This window comes from Euleptes europaea, chromosome 6, assembly GCF_029931775.1.
Source record: "Euleptes europaea isolate rEulEur1 chromosome 6, rEulEur1.hap1, whole genome shotgun sequence".
Lineage (NCBI taxonomy): Eukaryota > Metazoa > Chordata > Lepidosauria > Squamata > Sphaerodactylidae > Euleptes > Euleptes europaea.
This window is the reverse complement of record NC_079317.1, coordinates 19,880,006-19,893,411: the sequence shown is the minus strand read 5'-3', so window position 1 is coordinate 19,893,411 and position 13,406 is coordinate 19,880,006. Positions and strand designations below refer to the sequence as shown.

Below are 13,406 nucleotides of genomic sequence, written 5' to 3'. Positions count from 1 at the left end.
GCGTCACATTCTTTTAATATGCACACAAAAAGGGTGGATCCAGTAGTCTGTCAATGTTTCTATGTCTTTACAGCCCTGTTGTATTTTTGTCCTCTTTCCCCTTTGAAGTAGAATGTCAACCTCTGCCCTTTGTTTCCTGCCTCAATACAGCACAGGAGGGAGATTGTGATGATGAAAGCATGCTGGACAACTTCATCACCTTCTTCTTTGCAGGTCAGTAGACGTATTACCCCCTTTTAATTAACAATCAGTGTATTCTGGACTGATTTGCAGTCACAGTGAGTTGTTCACCTGGGCCTGTTGGGACTGGCTGAATTAGTATCATGACATGGATGAAAATGATCATCCATCTGCGGTTACGAGTTCTTGGTCATGTGCTTGTGAATGGCTTAAGCTGGATCAGGGCCAATGGCTAAAGTTACTGGCAGCGACTAGGAAATTACATGGAACAAAGGCAGGTTGGTGCTGCTGCAGTCGTCTTGTTTGTGGCTTCCTAGAGGCACCTGGTTGGCCACTGTGTGAACAGACTGCTGGACTTGATGGGCCTTTGTCTGATCCAGCAGGGCCTTTCTTATGTTCTTATGTAGCTGCATCCAGATGGGTCAGAAAATTTCAGCAATGATAATAGATATAACCTGATGCCATCGTATCTGTGGGACTGTCTCTCCTGATAGGCCCCCCCAGAAAGTGCACAGCTCATACCAACGTGCTGGTGGTCCCTGGCCCGAAGAGTGTCCTGCTGTCCTCAACCAGGGTCAACAAACAACCAAGTCAACAAACAAATCTGTAAAAGCTAACATAAAAATAAAATACAGTAAAAATATGAATATGAAATTTAAAATTTTAATTCATTTAGCATTTTTATTATACCTGTGGCAAATTTTATATACAAAAGCACAGAACTTAGCAGCATTACTTGTAATATGTGGATTTTCGTCAGAGAGGAGTTTTTCGAGTCAAGTTTTTTCAGAATGACCTGGAATTTTCTTTAATAAAGGATAATATTCATTCGCACTCCGTTGTAAAAAGGACAACGAGAAAACACACGTTCTCGAGTCTCTACTTCCCCAAGTATACATAAACACTTTCCAAGAAGTAGATCTTTTTATACCTGCCTTCTAAGACTGCCAATGGCAAGGCAGAGCATCTGGCTAGAGTAAACGCTCTTCTGTATCTGTTGACTTCAAGGAGCGAAAGGTAAGAAGCTGGTGCCAGCATGTATCTAGTGTTTATTGGGGAGAGAAAAAAGGCGTCCTTGAAAGATCAGCCGGCCATTTGATATCTTCCACCCTCTGATTGATAATTTGTTTGACTTTTGCTCTATCCAACTCTAATAGGGTGTGGGGAGCAAGACCTATTCTCTCTAGATAATTTTGAACTGCAACAAGCCACCTTGACTGGAAGCTATCTTGTAAAATCAGCAGAAGAAGGCCTTGTCCATCTAAATTTATTCTAAGCCACTGATCGAGAGATGCTAAGCAGACCCTAGCCTCCACTCAGAGACCTCTTACCTCGTTTAAGCAGATTATTGATCCCACAGGTCATGAAACCACTGCCAGTCAGCTGTCTTTCGCCATCATGGAGCTGGGGCGGCAACCAGAAATATTGGCAAAGTAAGTAAGCAGAGTTGTCCAAATGTTTGACGTTACCTCCTCCTTTTCCTAACTTGTAGTTTCGACAGCTTTTCTGTTTTTATAGACTCCAGGGACCAGTTCATACAAATTTATTTCCGTATGTGTATGGAGTCCCACATACCTTTGGGTACTTATTCATGTCAACAAACACAATGTTTGAATCCACCATTAATGGATATTGTCAGTGGCAATTGTTTTAAGCACAGTGTAACATCCTGTTCAATCAGAAGAATTGGTATTGACTGCACAGTTTGGATATACTGTTTTAAGGGGCAGTTACAACTTTCTCGTCTGATCTCTGATTGAGAGCCCAATCATTTCTGGATTGCTGCATTCTTTTAAAAACAAACAAACTAATAAGCTTTGCCTGAAATATATTTCATTGGCTGCAGTTTTTTCTCTAGAAAAAAAATAGCAATCTAATTAGCTTTTGTCAAATACTTTTTATTTTTGGTTTTGCAGAATCAAACTGATTTTCCAAATCAGTGAATTTGCATTGCTGAAGATGCATGTGTGAGAGAAGAATTATTCCTTGGAGCAGAATGTTGTCTTTTCAAAACCTCCTTTAAGGGAACATATCCATTCTTGAAATGAGTTGGATTGCTTGGTTACACAGTGTTTTGTTAATATAACAGATTTTTGTTTCACTGACATCTGCTCTTTTTTGTCCTTTTTCCGCCCTTGATTTCATGGTGATGTTGTTGTGAACAGCTAGGAGTGGGACAGGTTTATAATGTCTTCCAGGGAAGCTTGTACCCCTCCTACGCTGGCCTTAACCAACCAAGAAGGGCACTGATCCAGGAGACAAGTGGTTGGCTTTGCACCTGACAGGATCCTGTCTGCATTGGAGTGAAAGACACCTGAAATGGTCTAATATTGGACCTGAAAACAGCCAAGGGGCCTCTAGTTCACTTACTGTGACTTTATAGTGACTTTGGCTCGGGTCAGATATAACACGAAACTTTGGCTTACTTTAGTTAGGGACAGTTTCTGGAACAAGGATTCAGCTTGTTGATAATCACTCAAATCCTGCTTTGCCTTGACCAGTACTGGTGTCACTGCTTTTGTCTGTGGTGGGGATTGCAGTGTTGTGGAACGAGCCAGGATTAAATCAAGATTAAGCCAGTATGTCTGTATTTACGCATGGCATGAAAAGATCATGGTTTTAGATCCTGGTCTCACAGATCAAAATGAATTAATGTTGGTGGAGCAACCCTCTTTACAACGCTCACACTAACCATCGTTTGTTTTAATTAACCATAGTTTCATGTGAAGTCCATTCATTCTGTGGCTACTTTGCATTTTATCCGTGTCTATAAGAAGTAGGGTTGCTAACCTCCAGGTCTCCTGCTATTACAACTGATCTCCAGCCGATAGAGATAAGTTCACCTGGCGAAAATGGCCGCTTTGGCCATTGGACTCTATAGCATTGAAGTCTCTCCCCAAACCCCGTCCTCCTCAGGCTCCACCCCAAAAACCTCCCACCAGTGGGCGAAGAGGGACCTGGCAACCCTAATAAGAAGAGCCCTGTGGGATTAGACCAGTGGTCCATTTACTCCACATCCTGTATCACACAGTGGCCTCTTGGTTGCCCTGGAGGGGTCAGCAGACAGGGCACAGAGGCCAGGGACTTCCTCCGATGTTTCCTCCTGTCACTGGTATTCAGAGGTTAAGTGCCTGTGGATGTTGAGATTCCCTTCAGTCACCATGGCTAGTTGCCAATGAGGGACCTATCTACCATCAATCTATCTAACCTCCTTTTAAAGTTACCTCTGCTCTTGGCCATTACTATATCCACCAGCACTGGATTCCACAATTTAATTGTTGAGTAAAGAAGCATTTCTTTTGGTTCATTCTGAATCTATTGCCCATAAACTTTGTCGAATACACCCAAGTTCCATTATTATGGGAGAAGGAGAAAAAATGACAGTTATGGTAAAAGCTAGTCCTAGAATTATAAGCCTTGATCTTCCTTAATACGTTGTAACAGTCACCTGTCTCTATTTCATAGGCTTCAAGCTGAAATCGATGAGGTAGTTGGTGTGAAGAGAGACATTAACTATGAAGATCTTGGAAACCTCCGATACTTATCACAGGTACAACTCAAAATGGGGCCCAGGTAACCCAGAGTTGCTGTGAATCCACTTTACCGTGGTGTAGAACTGGTGGTAAAAATACAAATCAGTGGGTTCTAGCTCAAATCAAACCCGAACGCTCCCTAGAAGCTAAAATGACTAAACTGAGGCTATTGTACTTTGGTCACATTATGAGAAGTCAGGAGTCACTGGAAAAGACAATAATGCTAGGAAAAGTGGGAGGCAGCAGGAAAAGAGGAAGATCCAATGTGAGATGGATTGATTCTATAAAGAAAGCCATGGCCCTCAGTCTGCAAGATCTGAGCAAGGCTGTTAACGATAGGACATTTTAGAAGACATTGATTGATAGGGGTGCCATGAATCAGAAGTGACTTGACGGCACTTAACACACACACTCAAAAGAAGAAAGAGGCAGTCAGCATCTTTTCTGTGATGTAGGACTATAGTAAGAATAACAACCGTCTCCCTCCTAACCTCATTTTAAGCATTTATCTCAGTGTTACTGAATTGCGGGGGGGGGGGGACTGTGAGGAAGGGATTCTAGAGTTCCCCTGCTAAAACATCAAAAACCTTCCAACAGCTGACAAGACTGGGCTAAACCATGCTGCCTTCCCTCCAGGGCAACCATGCATAGTAAAAAATGCAGCAGAGACATATTTTATCTGGACATGCCAAGAGGTCCTAATGCTTCATGGGGGTAACTTCATTTCTTCCACTCATTCTACTACTCGAGATCTAAGCCTGAGAAGTTCTTGCTGAAAACCACTCAGCAACTTGATGACTGACTTGTGTTAACCTAAGTATTCCAAAAGCAGGTCCATCCAACCTACCTTCAAACAGGATCGAGGTTGAAGAAGCGGCTCCTCTGCCCACACTGTGTTAAAACCATCTTCACTTTCTCAGGTCCTCAAAGAAGTCCTGCGATTGTACCCACCAGTTCCAGGCACTATACGCTGGACGGGAAAGGAAGGCATCATTGAAGGTGTCAAAATTCCAGCAAACACCACTTTGTTTGTGAGTCTGTTGAATGGACTGTTATCTATGATTGTCTGAAAGATGTCTATAGCTGTAGATAGTGCAAATGTGGTGATGCCACAGTGGATCTGTATTTATGTCTCTTTTAAAATAGACATGCAAGCTTCTTCAGAACCAAATACTCTTCTAGGAGACACCTGCTGTTAAGATTGCTTGTTAGCAGCCCTTATGAGCTCTCAAAGAGACCTCCCTTTTCCTTCCCATTTGGATCTGCAAAGTACTGATTGCTGGCCATTATGGCCATCATGAAACCACACCCCACCCCAGACCAGAGCAGTGTTTCAAGTTGAAATAAACCCTGCCTGCCAGGTCCTGGGATTTTGAAAAACAAAACAGGTCCAAAGCCTTTCCAAAACAAGGAAGAGAGAGTCAAAATCAGAAGTAGATTCAGAGCAAGATACATGTACCTTTAGATCAGTGAAAACAATGAAGAAGAAAACAATGTGAAGATGCCTTTATACACACACACATTCGCTTTCAGCACCACACTTTCGGATTCCTCACTGATTTGTATATTTATTTGTTTTTCAAGTTTATAGCCCGTAAGAACATAAGAAAGCATGCTGGATCAGACTAAGGCCCATCCAGGCAGCAGTCTGTTAGTGGCCAACCGGGTGCCTCTAGGAAGCCCACAAACAAGACAACTGTAGCAGCATTGTCATGCCTGGGTTCCAAATCACCTAATACAATAGGTATGCTCTTCTGATCCTGGACTGGTATCATGACTAGTATCCATTTTGACTAGTAGCCATGAATACCCCTCTCCTCCATGAACATGTCCACTCCCTTCTTAAAGCCTTCCAAGTAGGCAGCCATCACCACATCCTGGGGCAGGGAGTTCCACAATTTAACTTTGCGTTGTTTGAAGAAATTTTTTTTGGTCTGTTTTGAATGTCTCACCCTCCAGCATCAGCAGATGACCCCGCGTTCTAGTATTATGAAAGATGGAGAAAAGCTTCTCCCTGTTCACTGTCTCCATACCATGCATAATTTTATAGACCTTTGTCATGTCTCCCCTTAACCGCCTTCTTTCCAAGCTAAACAGCCCTAAGCCTTTTAACCGCTCCTCATAGGACAGCTGCTCTAGTCCCCTGATCATTTTGGTTGCTCTTTTCTGCACCTTCTCAAGCTCTGCAATATCCTTTTTTAGGTGTGGTGACCAGAACTGTACACAGTTCTCAGGGCGGGTAACATCCTCTTAAAAGTACATAAAACTATAAAAACACCAGTTAAAACATATCATAAACTACAAAACAAGATGGCATTAAACAATCCCAAATGCTACCAAGGAACCGGATTTCAGCAGATCAAACCCCCCCCCCCCCCAGGTAGCAAAAGTGTGTGGGGGAGATCGGGAGGCCAGCAACGATGGATAAACTTGTAGCTGCCCTCAATTATAGGCCTGGCAGAATAGTTCCGCTTTACAGGCCCTGGAGAAATCCTTTGTTTTTAAAGTTTGTTTTTAAAGTTTGAAGCATGCTATATGCAATTTTTCAGGAGTGCAGAAAGGCAGCAAAGTCTGTTAGTGACTGCAGTGTTCTTTCTTGTGAGAATCTCATATTTCGCTGTTTTGAAAAAAGCATGGCTCTTGTCCTCAGGGTTGCAAAGCTATTAATTATATAAAGCCTGTAAGGGCAAGTGAACAGTCAGAAGCCCAAGATGAGTGTGTTGGGGAAAGAAGGCCGAACCAGATTACCAGGTGTCAGAGGGAGAACTTCCGCACCCAGCCTAGCTAATCGCCCATCCTCATGACAAGCAGATGTGAAATAAATTATGCAAACTCATAACAATGCAGAATAAGAAAAAATGCACACAATATGATGCACAATAAGAAAAAATATGCATTTTTGTACAACCATAATTAGCCAAATAAGAATAAATTATTTTATTTTTATTTACATTATTTATAGTATGCTTTTCTCACTTGAAATCAAGGCGGATTAGGCAGAGTGATTCAATACAGTTGACAGATGGGACCTTCAATAAACAATGCAATTAAATCATTAAAACTAAAAAGAAACACACCATTAAAACCAGAGCTAAAACATACAAGAGCATAAAAACAGTTAAAATGTAGAGCAGGAAGGCGGGATCATTGATGGAACTCCATATAAAACAGAAAAAGTCTTCACCCATTGTTAGAAGACAGCAACAGAAGAGTCTCCCTGGGGAGAGAGTTCCAGAGTTATGCTGCCACAGATGTGGTGTAATGTGTATGGTGAAATGTGTATCTATCTGTTCATATAGGTGACCATACTTCTTGCCACCTAATAACATTACTCACTTTTTTTTTTGTTGGCAGTTCAACACATACTCTATGGGACGCATGGAGAAGTTTTTCAAAGACCCACTGCTCTTTGATCCAAACCGATTTAACAAAGACCGACCCACGTGAGTCTGTTTAAAGGATCAGCTGGTAGATGATGTGGAAGACCCTGGACAGCTGCTGCTGGTTAGAATAGGCAGTAATGATCTTGATAGGCCAGTGATCTGTCTCGTTATAAGGTAGCTTCATGTGTTCATGCGTGTGTATTGTCTGATATGTTGGGTAAATTCTGTCCAAGGTTCTTTTGCTTTATTTTATTAGGTTTCTACCCTACCCTTTCCCTGCACAACCTGGGCTCAGGGCAGCTAACAGCAGCCATAATACCACAATTTGTACTTTATCAAAATGAATGTGTTAGAAACGTGAGAACATGCTGATCCATGTAGTCCAGAGCTCCTTTTTCTAACAAAGGCTAAATATTTGCCCCTAAGGAGCCCAGAAACAAGGAATGAAAGTTATAGCTATTGGAAAATTTGGTTAATATAGCAGAATTTGCCCAGTCATAGAAGCATGATATGGAGTGCCGTAAATAAAACTCCCAAGAAGTATACTGCAAAAAGTCAAACTTACATTTGTTCTAGTAGATTTAGTTGACGTTCAGGTTGCAGTCGAAAGGAAGAAAGAGAAGCCTAATCTAAAGAGTGCTTTCCCTATCACAAGTCGCCAGATGATCTGGCATCGTGTGTATGAGACATTGTTTCTACCTGAGAGACCTGTAGATATGTGTGACTCCATGAAAAGCCATGTGGAGAAAGGGAAGAACAAAGGTCACAGAAAGGAGTCAGAGGGCAGAAGAGAGAGACTTCCCATTCAAAGAGATAACTTAGACTGATGTAGTGCCCCCCCCCCCAATGTCCAGGCATTCTGAGTTGCTCACTCCACCAAAGCCCTCCCCCTCTCTGTGGTTCCACATCATCCTGTATGCAGTGGTACACTGCTTCTGAACCGGAAGTTCCATTTAACTATCATGGAATACAGTCATTAATTAGACCTCCATAATCCCCCTTTTAAAGCCATCTAAACTAGTGGCCAAGGAGCCCCGTGGCGCAGAGTGGTAAGCTGCAGTACTGCAGTCAAAAGCTCTGCTCACGACCTGAGTTCGATCCCAACGGAAGTTGGTTTCAGGTGGCCGGCTCAAGGTTGACTCAGCCTTCCATCCTTCCTAGGTCGGTCAAATAAGTACCCAGCTTGCTGGTGGTAAAGGGAAGATGACTGAGGAAGGCACTGGCAAACCACCCCATAAACAAAGTCTGCCTAGTAAACGTCGGGATGTGATGTCGCCCCATAGGTCAGGAATGACCTGGTGCTTGCACAGGGGACCTTTACCATTTTAAACTAGTGGCCAACATCATCCTATCAAAGCAGCAGTGAATTCCATAAATGAGTTAAGATGTGTGAATTCATACTTTTTTGCTCAGCCCAAGGGAGAACTGGCAAACTTGCTCACTTTGTAATGATTTTGCCTAGTCTTAATAAATTTTTTTATTAATATTGTTGATTGTAAATGACCTGCAGTGCCATCTTCATCAGACTTAACCACTTCTGAGTCCATCATGGAGAACAAGTCTATGGCCTTAGGACGGCACTGCTGGTAGAATGATAGAAATCAACAGATAATTTTTTTAATGGTGTGGAGATGAGGCGTAATAATGTTACCTGCTAGAGCAAGACTTACAGTCAATGGGAAAAGTTGCCAGTCTTAATTCTTAAGCAACACAGAGATTATGCCGAGCTATTGGAGAACTAAGATCCATCTTCTTATCTCCATTATAAAAATATGTAAATTGAGACACAAATGTTGGAGGGAAGGTATGCTCTGTAAAACTGAATTCTAAATAGCTGAAGTTCTTGTAAGGTTTTGGATCAAAGTACAGGTTGAGCATCCCTTATCCAAAATGCTTGGCAGCAGATGTATTTTGGATTTTTTTGGATTTTGGAATATTTGCATATACATAATGAGATATCTTGAAAATGGGACCCAAGTCTAAACAAAATTCATATATGTTTTGTTTACACTCATAACCTGAAGGTAATTTTATACAATAATTTAAATAATTTTGTGCATGTGGGGCATCGTGGGGAACCTGACATTGGTGCGACCGGCCTGCACACGTGCCATTTTATTACCCTTTGTGGGTGTTCAAAAGGTTTTGGTTTATTTTGGATATTGGATTTTCAGAAAAGGGCTATTCAACCTCTATATCACATTTGGCTGAACCATATAAATGATCACTGTCTTTCATTGCTGTCTCTAGGCCATACTTTTCCTATTTCCCGTTTTCCCTGGGACCTCGTTCCTGTATTGGGCAGATATTTTCACAGGTAAGAGCATCATCAATATGGCTACAGGTTGTCCCTGCATCTTTAGAAGTTCAAGGTATCATGAGAGGATGCAACTTTCTGTCCTACTTGGGTATTTCGCTGGTCCCTTTGCTTGAACTGCCCACCTTCTCTCTAGCCTGTGGCAGAAGGTGGGTGAAGGGATGGGTGGGCCAGCAGAAAACATGGCGGCTTCCCAAGAAATGAACGCAAATAGGAGAGGGACGCTCTGGAGATATTCTGGGACAGCATGTTCCAGTGGCCTTCATTTTCAGTGCTCCAGTTCCCACAGTCATATGAACATATGAAACTGCCTTATACTGAATCAGACCCTTGGTTCATCAGAGTCAGTATTGTCTACTCAGACCGGCAGCAGCTCTCCAGGGACTCAGGCAGAGGTCTTTCACATCACCTACTTGCCTAGTCCCTTTAACTGGAGATGCCTGGGATTGAACCTGGGACCTTCTGCATGCCAGGCAGATGTTCTGTCTCTGAGCCACAGCCCCTCCCCAATCTGAAGCTGATGGCCAATTTTGTGACTTCTAACTTAATTTTCTGATGGGTTATACCTGCCACAAACAGACAGCAGTTCCTGCTATTGTGAATAGAATGGGGGGGAATGTTATGGACATAGTCTATTCTGAGTCCTTTCAGTTTTGACACTGCATCTTCCATGATCATCCTGAAGCTTGTGGCCAGTTTTGAGGCTCCTAGCTTTATTTTCTGTTGAGTAATCCCTGCCACAAACCAATGGACAGACACATACATCTCAGAGAGAAAGCAGACTATCAATAAAGTAAATTATAGACGCTGTATGAAACTGTGAATGAATAGAAGATACACTTTCATGGAGCTTCAGTTCTATGCCTTCCCGTGTCCAAAGCTGGTTCAGCCAGCTTACTGTTTTGGTTCTTTTCAATTGCAGATGGAGGCGAAAGTGGTGTTGGCCAAATTTCTGCAAAGGTTTGAATTCCAGCTCGTCCCACCACAGAGTTTTAAAATTTTGGAAGTGGGAACGCTGAGGCCATTGGATGGTGTGGTGTGCAGACTGAAGCCACGCAGCCCTCTTGCTTTGGGGGAATAAACAAAATGTTTATTCTGGGGTATACCTCCTCCCCTGCATTTTGGAATTGCAGCTGGAACGTGTTAATATTCCATTTGCAAAACAGGTGCAACAGAATTTATCATTTGATTGCAGAATATCAGAGGGAATAACTGTCGACTCACTTGGGCCAATTGTTTAGGGCAGGGGTCCCCAACCTTTTTGACAGCACATTTGGAATTCCAACACAGCATGTAGGGTTGCCAGATCCAGGTTTGGGAAACTCCTGAAGATTTGGGGGTGGAGCCTAGGGAGAAGACAGGGACCTCAGTGGGGTACAATGCCATACAGCCCACCCTCCAAAGCATCCGTTTTCTTCAGGAGGACTAATCTCTGTAGTGTGGAGATGAGGTGTGATTCCAGGGGATCCCCAGGTCCCACATGGAGGCTGGCATCCCTAGCGCAGCAACAAAATGGCTGCCGCAGGAGGTGGAGCCAGCCACAACATGATTGCCACAGCTTAACTTCAGTAACACAGTGCAGATCCTTATGCTATGGTGGCAGCTGCTGCCAAAGCAACATTTTTTTTAAAATCACAGCCAATCAGAAGCCTTGCCCAACCCATTTTCTAAAAATACTTGTTGAGCGCCAGAAAAGGTGTTGGCGGGTGCCAATGAGATAGCTTTCTCTATCCAGAACCTGAAGCAAATCCTGTATAAAAAGTTACCACTTTGCATTAGCTCTCTGCTCCCCAGGAGTATTGGAGCTTCCTCATGGTGCCATCCACTGAGAGCCCACGGAGGCCTGCATCCATAGTTTCTAGGGCAGCTGGGAATTGCTACAGCACCCAAGCACCTTGTGAAAACAATCTAAAATCCAAGTGTGGCTTCTGGAGGACTAATTCAGGCACAGAACTTGCAAGACACATTGATTTAATTTTTTAAAAAATCTTTAAACTCAACCTTTCTGCCCTACTGAACAATGCAACAAAACTGATGTAGCAAACTCATAAATAAAGGGGTGAACAGGAAACGGCAACAGATTCAGGTAGGGTATCCCTTATCCAGACATCCCATATCCGGACTGATCCAAAAACCAGACCCTTCGAGCTGGCATGCAGGCAGATCCGTGCTGCCAGCTTTCAATGTTTCCTTCCACCTAATAAAATAAAATACAGTGTACAGTTCATGGTGGGTGGAGACTGATAGCCTGCCTTTGTCAGTTTGTTTGTTGTTCGTTGATACAGGTATTCTGGTGAGATAGTTACACCTTTGCTTTCTGATGGTTCAATGTACACAAACTTATTAAAAATATTGTTTAAAATTACTTTCAGGCTATGTGTATAAAGTGTATATAAAACAGAAATGAATGTGGGTCCCATCCCCAAGATATCTCATTATGTATATGCAAAAATTCCAAAATCTTCCAATATACAGAAAGATCCAAGATATGGACCACTTCTGCTCCCAAGCAGTCTGGATAAGGGATACTCAACCTATAGTCTGAGCTGGTTCTTGCCTGCAAAACGTCATGGTGAGTTCTTCCCAAATCCACCAAGGTGATGGATTCTTCTCATCAGACCAGTTAGTTTACTTTTAAGCAGTGGCTACTTCCTGAAGAGAGAGATGCTGGTTCCCCACACATGCCTAGAAACTTTGCATCTTAATACCAGGTGTGTTCTGGAGCAAGATTTAGAGCCATGCACTCTGCCCATTAATAGGTGTACTGTCATATTATTATAGTTGTATCCCACGCTTGCAGGAAGTAACCCAGAGCTGCAGTCTGTGGCACAGGCAGTGTTTGGGGCCCCAGGGCTAGGCAAACGATGGTCCCCTCTGAACCCAGTGCACTGTTTTGTTTTATTCGCTGAATACTGCAAAGTGGATAGCGTGGAGTGCAAATCTGAAAAACCCAGGTGGTCGCTTGGTACCCATGCATCCGGGACACGCAGCTGATGGGTAGGGTTGCCAGGTCTCTTCCACCGGTGGGAGGTTTTTGAGGTGGAGCCTGAGGAGGGTGGGGTTTGGAGAGGGGAGGGGCTTCAATGCCATAGAGTCCTATTGCCAAAGCGGCCATTTTCTCCAGGCGAACTGATCTCTTATCGGCTGGAGATCAGTTGTAATAGCAGATCTGCTAGTACCTGGAAGTTGGAAATCAGTACAGGAGCGAAGACAATTTAAACAAAGTGCAAAAATCTTTATAAGCTACTATATGTAAATCAAGACAACACAAGACAAAATGTACATCAAAGACCTACCAAAGACCATATATACAAATTGATATGTACAAAATTATTTTTCAGTTGTCTCAATTATGAGTACAAATTCTTCTTATTGAAGGCAGATATCATGTCGCAAGATAGAGGCCATCAGTTTATCTTGCGACATGATATCTGCCTTCAATAAGAAGAATTTGTACTCATAATTGAGACAACGGTGAAAAATAATTTTGTACATATGAATTTGTATATGTGGTCTTTGGTAGGTCTTGGATGTAAATCAAGACAACACAAGACAAAATGTACATGTAGTAGCTTACAAAGTTTTTCGCACTTCGTTTAAATTGTCTTCGCTCCTGTGCTGATCTCCAAACCCCTTGATACTTGTACAGTGGCGTCTATCGCGTTCTCTCAGTACCTGGAAGTTGGCAAGCCTACCGATGGGGGGGGGGGAGCGCTGGTTCCTGAGCTCCCCCTCCTTCCTGGTCGTGCCCCCTCCTTCCTGGTCGTGCCCCCGTACCCCTTGGCCCGATGGCCTCTCCCTTCGCCGGCGGTGCAGCTCGGAAGCGCGAAGGCTGGCTGCGGGGACCGCGGCGTCTCAGCCGCTGGGCGAATGGGCTGCAGAAGCCCAGCGCCCCGCTCAGCAGCTCCAAGGCAGAGACTGCCGCGATCATGCGCTTGGGGGGGGGGGGGGATTGGGATATTCGCCTGTGGAACAGGCGGCGAAGCTCAAGTG

At 43.4% G+C, this 13,406-nt stretch overlaps 1 pseudogene; it reads left to right on the top strand.

Moving 5' to 3' along the window:
* LOC130479013 (cholesterol 24-hydroxylase-like) overlaps positions 1-10,494 on the top strand; it is a 31,955-nt pseudogene extending 21,461 nt beyond the window's left edge.
* The last annotated feature ends 2,912 nt before the right edge of the window (positions 10,495-13,406 follow it).